Below are 14,403 nucleotides of genomic sequence, written 5' to 3' on the forward strand. Positions count from 1 at the left end.
CCCTCAGAGGCCCAGTTGCAGTTGCGAACTTTGCACACCCTGTAGTTTCATACCTGACTTCGACTAATGTTTTATAGAGTTTTTGGTCTTTCTATCTCTATGTTTAGCTGCCTTGACTGGAGTTGTGCTATTACTGTGAGCAAGTGGGCTAAGAAATGTATCCATAAACAGTGATTATAGTGGCTAGAAAACAAATCCAGTGTTTAATTGATATAATGTGAGAAAAAAAAGGGGGGGGGCGTGAATGAAGGAGGGGGGTGTAGGAGATAGTGATAATTCAAAAAAAGAGTTAATAAGGAGTGATAATGTGTTAAGGACCAGTAATGACAAAAAGCAATTTCTTAGGTTCTAGACTTCAGGGTGAGATTTCTCATAGTGGTAGGAGGCTCATAACAAGCTGTGAGAGCAGACAAAGAGGCCAATGGAGGTTTCACAGGGGCCAAGAGAGGTTTCACAGGGACCAAGAGAGGTTTCACAGGAGCCAAGAGAGGTTACTCAAGCGTAGCATAGAGCTGCAGAGGGACATGGCAGCATCATTTAATGGAATTGTTCAAAACCATTCGCAGATGATGCAAGTTTTTTCTGATATGCAGATGCAGATGGACAATAGATGGCGGGAACAAAATCAACTCTTGGGTGTGTTGGTTGAGCACTTTACACACCAGCAGGACACTGCCTCCAGCCTATCATCTGTGGCCAGCACTCCAGCAGAATCATCTGAATCTTCCCAAACCAGGAGAACAAGGAAATCCACTCCAGTCACCTCAGCCCCCTCATCCAAGAAGCCTAAAAAGAAATAAATATTCTTATAGTTCACCATAAATCTTGTCCTCTGTTATTTACAATATAATTGTCATCCACATCCACGTGAGGGGTGTTTTAATACACTAATATTGTTTAAACATATAATAAGGCCTGTGTGGAAATGGGCCCAAAAAGGTATCATGTTTATGACATATTCATGTTCTATAAACCACATCACATAGTTGTGTATGAAGGGTACATATAGTAATATTCACTTCTAAGATGTAAATCAAGGTTTCTCACATCCAATAGAAATTGACACATGGGCAGGGATAGGCACGAGGCAAGGCTGTGGCGGACATTTTCTAAAGTAAAGACCTTTAGTGAAGGACACCTTGCCTATCCCTGCACATGGGTATATATATCTAAATAATAATGTATTTACAGAAGGTGTGAACATAAGGTATAAACATCCATTTTGATTCTTCTTAATGATAGTCAATAAATCATAGTGACCTAAACATGAATTAAACTAATGAGATATTTTCAGTAATTAGGGTGGTTAAGGGAAGGGGGGTGGGATGTAGTAGTTTCACTTACATGCAGTGGAAATCCGCAGTATATAATTCGATGACCAGCTGCATTGCTATTTCTTTAACAAAGGATATCTAAAGATTGCAGCAAATTAGATAATAGAAGTAATTTGGAATGTTGTTTAAAATTGTATTCTCTATCTGAATCATGAAAGAAAAATGTAGGGTTTAGTAGCCCTTTAAAGAGTTAATACAGTATCTCACAAAAGTGAGTATACCTCTCACATTTTTGTAAATATTCTATTATATCTTTTCATGTGACAACACTGAAGAAATGACACTTTGCTACAATGTAAAGTAGTGTGTACAGTCTGTATAACAGTGTAAATTTGCTGCCCCCTCAAAATAATTCAACATACAGCCATTAATATCTAAACCGTTGGCAACAAAAGTGAGTGCATCCCTAAGTGGAAATGTCCAAATTGGGCCCAAAGTGTCAATATTGTGTGTGGCCACCATTATTTTCCAGCACTGCCTTAACCCCCTTGGGCATAGAGTTCACCAGAGCTTCACATGTTGCCACTGGAGTCCTCTTCCACTCCTCCATGACGACATCACAAAGCTGGTGGATGTTAGAGACCTTGTTCTCCCCCACCTTCCGTTTGAGGATGCCCATTTGAGGATGCTCAATAGGGTTTAGGTTTTGAGACATGTTTGGCCAGTCCATCACCTTTACCCTCAGCTTCTTTAGCAAGGCAGTGGTCATCTTGGAGGTGTGTATGGGGTCGTTATCTTGATGGAATACTGCACTGCTGCCCAGTCTCCAAAGGGAGGGGATCATGCTCTGCTTCAGTATGTTACAGTACATGTTGGCATTCATGGTTTCCTCAATGAACTGTAGCTCCCCAGTGCCGGCAGCACTCATTCAGGCCCAGAACATGACACTCCCACCACCATGCTTGACTTTATGCAAGACACATTTGTCTTTGTACTCCTCACCTGGTTGCCGCCACACACTCTTGACACCATCTGAACTAAATAAGTTTATCTTGGTCTCATCGGACCACAGGACATGGTTCCTGTATCCATGTCCTTAGTCTGCTTGTCTTCAGCAAACTGTTTGCAGGCTTTCTTGTGCATCATCTTTAGAAGAGGTTTCCTTCTGGGACGAGAGCCATGCAGACCAATTTGATGAAGTGTGTGGTGTATGGTCTGAGCGCTGACAGCCTGACCCCCCACCCATTCAACCTCTGCAGCAATGCTGGCAGCACTCATATGTATATTTACCAAAGACAACCTCTGGATATGACGCTGAGCATGTGCACCCAACTTCTTTGGTCGACCATGGCGAGGCCTGTTCTGAGTGGAACCTGTCCTGTGAAACGACTGTATGGTCTTTCCCACCGTGCTGCAGCTCAGTTTCAGTGTCTTGGCAATCTTCTTATAGCCTAGGCCATCTTTATGTAGAGCAGTAATTCTTTTTTTGAGATTCTCAGAGAGTTCTTTGCCATGAGGTGCCATGTTGAACTTCCAGTGACCAGTATGAGAGAGTGTGAGAGCAAAAACACCAAATTTAACACACCTGCTCCCCATTCACACCTGAGACCTTGTAACACTAATGAGTCACGTGACACCGGGGAGGGAAAATAGCTAATTGGGCCCAATTTGGACATTTCCACTTAGGGGTGTTCTCACTTTTTTTTGCCAACGGTTTAGACATTAATAGCTGTGTGTTGAGTTATTTTGAGGGTACAGCAAATTTACTCTGTTATACAGGCTGTACACTCACTACTTTACATTGTAGCAAAGTGTCATTTCTTCAGTGTTGTTACATGAAAAGATATAATAGAATATTTACAAAGATTTGAGGGGTGTACTCACTTTTGTTAGATACTGTATTATTTTGAAATCCTGGCCAAACAATACCTCTAGGTTAACAACAATTAGTGGAAACTGTTACAACCAATCCTAAGCAGATATTGAAAAATGACGAAAAGAGTGATAAAAAAAGATATACATTTTTCATGACGTAATGGTTAACAATATATTACTATGAAGTGGGATTATAACGTAAATGGATGGCTCTGTTTAATGACAGAAAATGATGGTTTCTTTCATGTAATTGGCAAGAGTCCATGAGCTAGTGACGTATGGGATATACAATCCTACCATGAGGGGCAAAGTTTCGCAAACCTCAAAATGCCTATAAATACACCCCTCACCACACCCACAATTCAGTTTTACAAACTTTGCCTCCTATGCAGGTGGTGAAGTAAGTTTGTGCTAAGATTTCTCAGCATTTTGAAGCCTGATTCCTCTCAGAGTATAGTGAATGTCAGAGGGATGTGAAGGGAGTATCACCTATTGAATGCAATGGTTTTCCTCACGGGGGATCTATTTCATAGGTTCTCTGTTATCGGTCATAGAGATTCATCTCCTACCTCACTTTTCAGATTGACAATATACTCTCATATTCCATTACCTCTACTGATACTGTTTCAGTACTGGTTTGGCTACCTGCTATATGTGGATGGGTGTCTCTTGGTAAGTATGTTTTAATTACATATTATGTATTTATTATGTATTTATATAAAGTTCTAAATATATGTATTGTACTTATATTTGCCATGATTCAGGTTTTCATTATATTTCCTTTTGCAGACTGTCTGTTTCATATCTGGGAAATGCTTTTTTATGAAAAATGTATTTCTTACCTGGGGTATAGTCTCTTTTTCAAATTGACTGTCTTTTAAATTCGCGGGCAGAATTAGGCTCACGAGGGCGCAAAATGCCAAAGTTTATTGCGTCATTCTTGTCGCGAGATTTTGTCGTGCAAAGTTACGTTCGTTGATTCAAATCAGTCATTTCCATCCTCTTAGTTAACGCCAAGTCCTTCACAAGGTTGCGTCATCTAAGTGCGTCGTGTCCGGACGTTTTTGGCGCCAAAAAATATTTTCTTTCATGTAATTAGCAAGAGTCCATGAGCTAGTGACGTATGGGATATACATTCCTACCAGGAGGGGCAAAGTTTCCCAAACCTCAAAATGCCTATAAATACACCCCTCACCACACCCACAATTCAGTTTTACAAACTTTGCCTCCGATGGAGGTGGTGAAGTAAGTTTGTGCTAGATTCTACGTTGATATGCGCTCCGCAGCAAGTTGGAGCCCGGTTTTCCTCTCAGCGTGCAGTGAATGTCAGAGGGATGTGAGGAGAGTATTGCCTATTTGAATGCAGTGATTTCCTTCTAAGGGGTCTATTTCATAGGTTCTCTGTTATCGGTCGTAGAGATTCATCTCTTACCTCCCTTTTCAGATCGACGATATACTCTTATATATACCATTACCTCTGCTGATTCTCGTTTCAGTACTGGTTTGGCTATCTGCTATATGTAGATGAGTGTCCTGGGGTAAGTAAGTCTTATTTTTTGTGACACTCCTAGCTATGGTTGGGCACTTTGTTTATAAAGTTCTAAATATATGTATTCAAACATTTATTTGCCTTGACTCAGAATGTTCAACTTTCCTTATTTTCAGACAGTCAGTTTCATATTTGGGATAATGCATTTTAATTTAACATTTTTCTTACCTTAAAATTTGACTTTTTCCCTGTGGGCTGTTAGGCTCGCGGGGGCTGAAAATGCTTCATTTTATTGCGTCATTCTTGGCGCGGACTTTTTTGGCGCAAAAATTCTATTTCCGTTTCCGGCGTCATACGTGTCGCCGGAAGTTGCGTCATTTTTTTACGTTATTTTGCGCCAAAAATGTCGGCGTTCCGGATGTGGCGTCATTTTTGGAGCCAAAAAGCATTTAGGCGCCAAATAATGTGGGCGTCTTATTTGGCGCAAAAAAAAATATGGGCGTCACTTTTGTCTCCACATTATTTAAGTCTCATTCTTTTTTGCTTCTGGTTGCTAGAAGCTTGTTCTTTGGCATTTTTTCCCATTCCTGAAACTGTCATTTAAGGAATTTGATCAATTTTGCTTTATATATATGTTGTTTTTTCTCTTACATATTGCAAGATGTCTCACGTTGCATCTGAGTCAGAAGATACTACAGGAAAATCGCTGTCAAGTGCTGAATCTACCAAAGCTAAGTGTATCTGCTGTAAACTTTTGGTAGCTATTCCTCCAGCTGTTGTTTGTATTGATTGTCATGACAAACTTGTTAAAGCAGATAATATTTCCTTTAGTAAAGTACCATTGCCTGTTGCAGTTCCTTCAACATCTAAGGTGCAGAATGTTCCTGATAATATAAGAGATTTTGTTTCTGAATCCATAAAGAAGGCTATGTCTGTTATTTCTCCTTCTAGTAAACGTAAAAAATCTTTTAAAACTTCTCTCCCTACAGATGAATTTTTAAATGAACATCATCATTTTGATTCTGATGATTCCTCTGGTTCAGAGGATTCTGTCTCAGAGGTTGATGCTGATAAATCTTCATATTTATTTAAAATGGAATTTATTCGTTCTTTACTTAAAGAAGTACTAATTGCTTTAGAAATAGAGGATTCTGGTCCTCTTGATACTAATTCTAAACGTTTAGATAAGGTATTTAAAGCTCCTGTGGTTATTCCAGAAGTTTTTCCTGTTCCTAATGCTATTTCTGCAGTAATTTCCAAAGAATGGGATAATTTGGGTAATTCATTTACTCCTTCTAAACGTTTTAAGCAATTATATCCTGTGCCATCTGACAGATTAGAATTTTGGGACAAGATCCCTGAAGTTGATGGGGCTATTTCTACCCTTGCTAAACGTACTACTATTCCTACGTCAGATGGTACTTCGTTTAAGGATCCTCTAGATAGGAAAATTGAGTCCTTTCTAAGAAAAGCTTATCTGTGTTCAGGTAATCTTCTTAGACCTGCTATATCTTTGGCTGATGTTGCTGCAGCTTCAACTTTTTGGTTGGAAACTTTAGCGCAACAAGTAACACATCATGATTCTCATGATATTATTATTCTTCTTCAGCATGCTAATAATTTTATTTGTGATGCCATCTTTGATATCATCAGAGTTGATGTCAGGTTTATGTCTCTAGCTATTTTAGCTAGAAGAGCTTTATGGCTTAAAACTTGGAATGCTGATATGGCTTCTAAATCAACTTTACTTTCCATTTCTTTCCAGGGTAACAAATTATTTGGTTCTCAGTTGGATTCCATTATTTCAACTGTTACTGGTGGGAAAGGAACTTTTTTACCACAGGATAAAAAATCTAAAGGTAAAAACAGGGCTAATAATCGTTTTCGTTCCTTTCGTTTCAACAAAGAACAAAAGCCTGATCCTTCATCCTCAGGAGCAGTTTCAGTTTGGAGACCATCTCCAGTCTGGAATAAATCCAAGCCAGCTAGAAAGGCAAAGCCTGCTTCTAAGTCCACATGAAGGTGCGGCCCTCATTCCAGCTCAGCTGGTAGGGGGCAGGTTGCGTTTTTTCAAGGAAATTTGGATCAATTCTGTTCACAATCTTTGGATTCAGAGCATTGTTTCAGAAGGGTACAGAATTGGTTTCAAGTTGAGACCTCCTGCAAAGAGATTTTTTCTTTCCCGTGTCCCAGTAAATCCAGTAAAAGCTCAAGCATTTCTGAAAAGTGTTTCAGATCTAGAGTTGACTGGAGTAATTATGCCAGTTCCAGTTCCGGAACAGAAGATGGGGTTTTATTCAAATCTCTTCATTGTACCAAAGAAGGAGAATTCTTTCAGACCAGTTCTGGATCTAAAAATATTGAATCGTTATGTAAGGATACCAACGTTCAAGATGGTAACTGTAAGGACTATCTTACCTTTTGTTCAGCAAGGGAATTATATGTCCACAATAGATTTACAGGATGCATATCTGCATATTCCGATTCATCCAGAACATTATCAGTTCCTGAGATTCTCGTTTCTGGACAAGCATTACCAGTTTGTGGCTCTGCCGTTTGGCCTAGCTACAGCTCCAAGAATTTTTACAAAGGTTCTCGGTGCCCTGCTGTCTGTAATCAGAGAACAGGGTATTGTGGTATTTCCTTATTTGGACGATATCTTGGTACTTGCTCAGTCTTTACATTTAGCAGAATCTCATACGAATCGACTTGTGTTGTTTCTTCAAGATCATGGTTGGAGGATCAATTTACCAAAAAGTTCTTTGATTCCTCAGACAAGGGTAACCTTTCTGGGTTTCCAGATGGATTCAGTGTCCATGACTCTGTCTTTAACAGACAAGAGACGTCTAAAGTTGATTACAGCTTGTCGAAACCTTCAGTCACAATCATTCCCTTCGGTAGCCTTATGCATGGAAATTCTAGGTCTTATGACTGCTGCATCGGACGCGATCCCCTTTGCTCGTTTTCACATGCGACCTCTTCAGCTTTGTATGCTGAATCAATGGTGCAAGGATTACACGAAGATATCTCAATTAATATCTTTAAAACCGATTGTTCGACACTCTCTAACATGGTGGACAGATCACCATCGTTTAATTCAGGGGGCTTCTTTTGTGCTTCCGACCTGGACTGTAATTTCAACAGATGCAAGTCTCACAGGTTGGGGAGCTGTGTGGGGATCTCTGACGGCACAAGGAGTTTGGGAATCTCAGGAGGTGAGATTACCGATCAATATTTTGGAACTCCGTGCAATTTTCAGAGCTCTTCAGTTTTGGCCTCTTCTGAAGAGAGAATCGTTCATTTGTTTTCAGACAGACAATGTCACAACTGTGGCATACATCAATCATCAAGGAGGGACTCACAGTCCTCTGGCTATGAAAGAAGTATCTCGAATTTTGGTTTGGGCGGAATCCAGCTCCTGTCTAATCTCTGCGGTTCATATCCCAGGTGTAGACAATTGGGAAGCGGATTATCTCAGTCGCCAAACGTTGCATCCGGGCGAATGGTCTCTTCACCCAGAGGTATTTCTTCAGATTGTTCAAATGTGGGAACTTCCAGAAATAGATCTGATGGCGTCCCATCTAAACAAGAAACTTCCCAGGTATCTGTCCAGATCCCGGGATCCTCAGGCGGAGGCAGTGGATGCATTATCACTTCCTTGGAAGTATCATCCTGCCTATATCTTTCCGCCTCTAGTTCTTCTTCCAAGAGTAATCTCCAAGATTCTGAAGGAATGCTCGTTTGTTCTGCTGGTAGCTCCGGCATGGCCTCACAGGTTTTGGTATGCGGATCTTGTCCGGATGGCCTCTTGCCAACCGTGGACTCTTCCGTTAAGACCAGACCTTCTGTCACAAGGTCCTTTTTTCCATCAGGATCTGAAATCCTTAAATTTAAAGGTATGGAGATTGAACGCTTGATTCTTGGTCAAAGAGGTTTCTCTGACTCTGTGATTAATACTATGTTACAGGCTCGTAAATCTGTATCTAGAGAGATATATTATAGAGTCTGGAAGACTTATATTTCTTGGTGTCTTTCTCATCATTTTTCCTGGCATTCTTTTAGAATACCGAGAATTTTACAGTTCCTTCAGGATGGTTTAGATAAGGGTTTGTCCGCAAGTTCTTTGAAAGGACAAATCTCTGCTCTTTCTGTTCTTTTTCACAGAAAGATTGCTATTCTTCCTGATATTCATTGTTTTGTACAAGCTTTGGTTCGTATAAAACCTGTCATTAAGTCAATTTCTCCTCCTTGGAGTTTGAATTTGGTTCTGGGAGCTCTTCAAGCTCCTCCGTTTGAACCTATGCATTCATTGGACATTAAATTACTTTCTTGGAAAGTTTTGTTCCTTTTGGCCATCTCTTCTGCCAGAAGAGTTTCTGAATTATCTGATCTTTCTTGTGAGTCTCCTTTTCTGATTTTTCATCAGGATAAGGCGGTGTTGCGAACTTCTTTTGAATTTTTACCTAAAGTTGTGAATTCCAACAACATTAGTAGAGAAATTGTGGTTCCTTCATTATGTCCTAATCCTAAGAATTCTAAGGAGAAATCGTTGCATTCTTTGGATGTTGTTAGAGCTTTGAAATATTATGTTGAAGCTACGAAATCTTTTCGTAAGACTTCTAGTCTATTTGTTATCTTTTCCGGTTCTAGAAAAGGCCAGAAAGCTTCTGCCATTTCTTTGGCATCTTGGTTGAAATCTTTAATTCATCTTGCCTATGTTGAGTCGGGTAAAACTCCGCCTCAGAGAATTACAGCTCATTCTACTAGGTCAGTTTCTACTTCCTGGGCGTTTAGGAATGAAGCTTCGGTTGACCAGATCTGCAAAGCAGCAACTTGATCCTCTTTGCATACTTTTACTAAATTCTACCATTTTGATGTATTTTCTTCTTCTGAAGCAGTTTTTGGTAGAAAAGTACTTCAGGCAGCGGTTTCAGTTTGAATCTTCTGCTTATGTTTTTCGTTAAACTTTATTTTGGGTGTGGATTATTTTCAGCAGGAATTGGCTGTCTTTATTTTATCCCTCCCTCTCTAGTGACTCTTGTGTGGAAAGATCCACATCTTGGGTAGTCATTATCCCATACGTCACTAGCTCATGGACTCTTGCTAATTACATGAAAGAAAACATAATTTATGTAAGAACTTACCTGATAAATTCATTTCTTTCATATTAGCAAGAGTCCATGAGGCCCGCCCTTTTTTTGTGGTGGTTATGATTTTGTATAAAGCACAATTATTCCAATTCCTTATTTTATATGTTTTCGCACTTTTTTATCACCCCACTTCTTGGCTATTCGTTAAACTGAATTGTGGGTGTGGTGAGGGGTGTATTTATAGGCATTTTGAGGTTTGGGAAACTTTGCCCCTCCTGGTAGGAATGTATATCCCATACGTCACTAGCTCATGGACTCTTGCTAATATGAAAGAAATGAATTTATCAGGTAAGTTCTTACATAAATTATGTTTTTCTGTTTGTTGTGCGTCATACTTGGCGCCAAATATTTTCATTATTTAAGACCCCATTCCTATTTGCCTCTTGCCTTTTTTCTATGTCAGAAGGCTATTCTGTTTGCATTTTTCCCATTCCTGAAACTGCCATATAAGGAAATTTATAATTTTGCTTTATATGTTGTTTTTTTCTCTTACATTTGCAAGATGTCTCACTCTGATCCTGTCTCAGAAATCACTGTTGGAACCCTGCTGCATGATAACAGTTCTACCAAAGTGCATCTGTTGTAAACTTGTGGAGGTTATACCTCCAGCTGTGGTTTGTAATAGTTGTCATGATAAACTTTTACATGCAGAGAATGTATCCATCAGTAGTAGTTCATTACCTGTTGCTGTACCCTCAACATCTAATGCACAAGATATACCTGTACATTTTAAAGAATTTATTTCTGATTCTATTCAGAATGCTTTGTCTGCCATTCCGCCTTCTAATAAACGTAAAAGGTCTTTTAAAACTTCTCATAAAGTAGATGAAATTTCAAATGTCCGGCAACATACTGAGTTATCCTTCTCTGATGAGGATCTATCTGATTCAGAAGATCCTGCCTCAGATATTGACACTGACGAATCCTCTTATTTATTTAAAATGGAGTATATTCGTTCTTTGTTAAAATAAGTGTGGATAACATTAGATATGGAGGAAACTAGTCCTCTTTATATTAAAACTAGTAAACATTTAAATTCTGTTTATAAACCGCCTGTGGTTATTCCAGAGGTGTTTTCCAGTTCCTGATGCTATTTCTGATATGATTTCTAAAGAATGGAATAGGCCTGGTACTTCTTTTATTCCTTCTTCGAAGTTTAAAAAAATTGTATCCTTTGCCAGCAGTTAGATTGGAGTTTTGGGAAAAGATCCCCAAAGTTGATGGAGCTATCTCTACTCTTGCTAAACGTACTACTATTCCTACAGAAGATAGTACTTCTTTTAAAGATCCTTTAGATAGGAAACTTGAATCTTATTTAAGGAAAGCTTATTTATATTCAGGTCATTTTCTTAGGCCTGCAATTTCTTTGGCTGATGTTGCAGCTGCTTCAACTTTTTGGTTGGAAACTTTAACGCAACAAGTTTTGGATCATGATTTGTCTAGCATTGTTAAGTTGATTCAACATGCTAATAATTTCATTTGATATCATCAAAATTGATGTTAAATCTATGTCTTTAGCTATTTTAGCTAGAAGAGCTTTGTGGCTCAAATCTTGGAATGCTGATATGACTTCTAAGTCCAGATTGCTATCTCTTTCTTTCCAAGGTAATACATTATTTGGTTCTCAGCTGGATAATTTCAACTGTCACTGGGGAAAGGGAGTTTTTTACCTCAGGTTAAAAGACCTAAGGGTAAATCTAAAGCTTCTAACCGTTTTTGTTCCTTTCGACAAAATAAGGAACAGAAACCTACTCCTTCCCCCAAGGAATCTGTTTCCAATTGGAAGCCTTCTTCAAATTGGAATAAATCCAAGCCATTTAAGAGATCAAAGCCAGCCCCCAAGTCCGCATGAAGATGCTGCCCTCAATCCAGCTCAGCTGGTATGGGGCAGATTAAAATTTTTCAAAGATGTTTGGATCAATTCTGTCCAAAATCATTGGATTCAGAGTATTGTCTCTCAGGGGTACAGAATAGAATTCAGAGTAAGACCGCCTGTGAGAAGATTTTTTTCTCTCACGCATTCCAGCAAACCCAGTAAAGGCTCAGACTTTCCTGAAGTGTGTTTCAGACCTGGAGTTATCAGGGGTAATCATGCCAGTTCCATTTCAGGAACAGGGTCTGAGGTTTTATTCAAATCTATTCATTGTCCAAAAGAAAGAAAATTCATTCAGATATGTAAGAGTACCAACAAATCGATATGTAAGAGTACCAACTTTCAAGATGGTAACTATAAGGACTATTCTTCCTTTTGTTCAGCAAGGGCATTATATGTCCACAATAGACTTACAGGATGCATATCTTCATATTCCGATTTATCCGGATCACTATCAGTTCCTGAGATTCTCTTTTCTAGACAAGCATTACCAATTTGTTGCTCTTCCTTTTGGCCTAGGGACAGCTCCAAGAATCTTTTCAATGGTTCTCGGTGCCCTACTCTCTGTAATCAGAGAGCAGGGTATTGCGGTGTTTCCTTATTTGAACGATATCTTGGTACTCGCTCAGTCTTTACGTTCTGCAGAATCTCACACAAATCAACTAGTGTTGTTTCTTCGAAGACATTGTTTGAGGATCAATTTACAAAAAAGTTCTTTGTTTCCTCAGGCAAAGGTAACCTTTTTAGGTTTCCAGATAGATTCAGTATCCATGACTTTGTCTCTAACAGACAAGAGACGTGTAATAACCTGTTTATAATTCTCATATAATGAAAAACAGATTATTTGTAGCTGTAAAGTGGAACACCTAATGTTATAAGTCTGTAACAAAAGGGTTAATTAATTACAGCAGTTACTTCAGTAATTGAGTCCCAGCAGTAGGAATATATATATATATATATATATATATATATATATATATATATATGAATAAAGGAATATATATATATATATGAAAGTATAGGTGGAATGAGTTAAATAATAAGATTCATTAGGAGAGTCTGAATACTAATTTATCTGTAGTTTGTAAGTAGCATGCACAAATAATAATGTAAAGTCTGTATATGCAGCACTTAGCAGGTCAAAGCAAGCAGATTTATACACTTAGGCTGGTTTGAGAAGCAGGTAGTAGAGTTATGCACACATAGAAGCAATTGACCCAGAGAGCTAGTAGTAAGTACAGACTGTAGTTAAGTTGCTTAGACAAAGTATACTGCAGACAGTGTAGACAATGCACATTTAGCAAGCATGATTGAAAAGAGCAGTATGGCAGAATAATTTGTATTCAGAACAAAAGTACTTGCGTGACCGGTAGCTCTAGCGTGGAACAGATAGGCAAATAGGAGAATGATCCGGTGTAGATACTAGGAGAGACGGACTTCCAGGAGAGAACAGGAACAGCGGCTGAGATCCTTAGCCTGCTGCTGCAGCGTGTGAAATCCTCAGTGTGAAAGGAAACAGGCGGATGAATACGCCAGGAATGTAGATCCAAACAGGTAGTGCAGGGCTGACAGGGAGACTCAGATGAATACCAGAATCAGCAAACAGGTAGGTGTAAATTAGGCAATAATTAGGTAGCTAGGTTTTGAAGTAACACAGAGCAAAGTTACACCTTTCAGGAATTAGAGACTTGACTTGTCAAATAAATGAGTAAGGTTAGCACTACTCAAAGCAACAAAATAATCAAGCAATGAGTTGATGTGAGAATGAGGTTATAAAGGCTTTAGGGGTGGAGTTCCAGTTAAAGGGACATTACAAGACGTTTGAAATTGGTTGTAAAAAGAAAAGAAAAGAGGCGCCACATAGTGTAGTACGGACAAGATTCAGTCAACAGATGAGTGACCCTGAGCCCCTAGCGATGGAAACTCACAGAGCAGGCGGCACAACCGGAGTGCCAGGCAAAGCAGCATGGGACCCTCTGAGTCATCCGTATAACTCCCAGCAACTGCTGGAGCGTCCAACGTCAGGTAAGTCAGATGACTGTCAGTGTCCAGTCCAGGGATACCAGCCAAAAGCAGACGTCAACAGGCACGACGAAGTGAACAAACAGGTGATATTAAAAAGTGTATGTTTATTAAAATACACAGGGATTATGCAACATTGTTCTCAGGCTAAGAAACGGGTTGCATAATCCCTGTGTATTTTAATAAACATACACTTTTTAATATCACCTGCTTGCTCACTATTACTGATTCCAAGAGTTGCACTACATTTATTGGGCTAACGAAACCTTCGTGCCTGTTGATGTCTGCTTTTGGCTGGTATCCCTGAATTGGACACTGACAGTCATCTGACTTACCTGATGTTGGACGCTCCAGCCGTTGCTGGGAGTTATACAGGCAACTCCGAGGGTCCCGTGCTGCTTTGCCTGGCACTCCGGTTGTGCCGCCTGCTCTGTGAGTTTCCATCACTAGGGGCTCAGGGTCACTGTCATCTGTCGACTGAATCTTGTCCATACTACACTATGTGGCGCCTCTTTTCTTTTCTTTTTATCTTCTAGGTCGATATCGCTGGATCTCCTCCATCGTTGCAAGAGTGCAGCCTTTACAGTTCACTCATACCGCTTGTACACACGAGCGCACCTCTATGGGACTCCTGCGTCCTTGTTTCTTTAATCACCGGGAAATTGGTTGTAGCCTGTCGGAACCTTCAGTCTCAGTCATTCCCTTCAGTAGCTATGTGCA

The 14,403-nt window shown here is 39.6% G+C and overlaps 1 long non-coding RNA gene across 1 annotated transcript in view; it reads left to right on the top strand.

Moving 5' to 3' along the window:
• The window catches only part of LOC128641247 (uncharacterized), a 33,781-nt gene extending 33,005 nt beyond the window's left edge, over window positions 1-776 (top strand). The window contains exon 3 of the long non-coding RNA XR_008399459.1: window positions 594-776. This is a non-coding gene — a long non-coding RNA (uncharacterized LOC128641247). The remainder of the gene's footprint in view (window positions 1-593) is intronic.
• Window positions 777-14,403: the final 13,627 nt, after the last annotated feature.

The sequence above is a fragment of the Bombina bombina genome, chromosome 10, assembly GCF_027579735.1.
Source record: "Bombina bombina isolate aBomBom1 chromosome 10, aBomBom1.pri, whole genome shotgun sequence".
NCBI classification, from domain to species: Eukaryota; Metazoa; Chordata; class Amphibia; order Anura; family Bombinatoridae; genus Bombina; species Bombina bombina.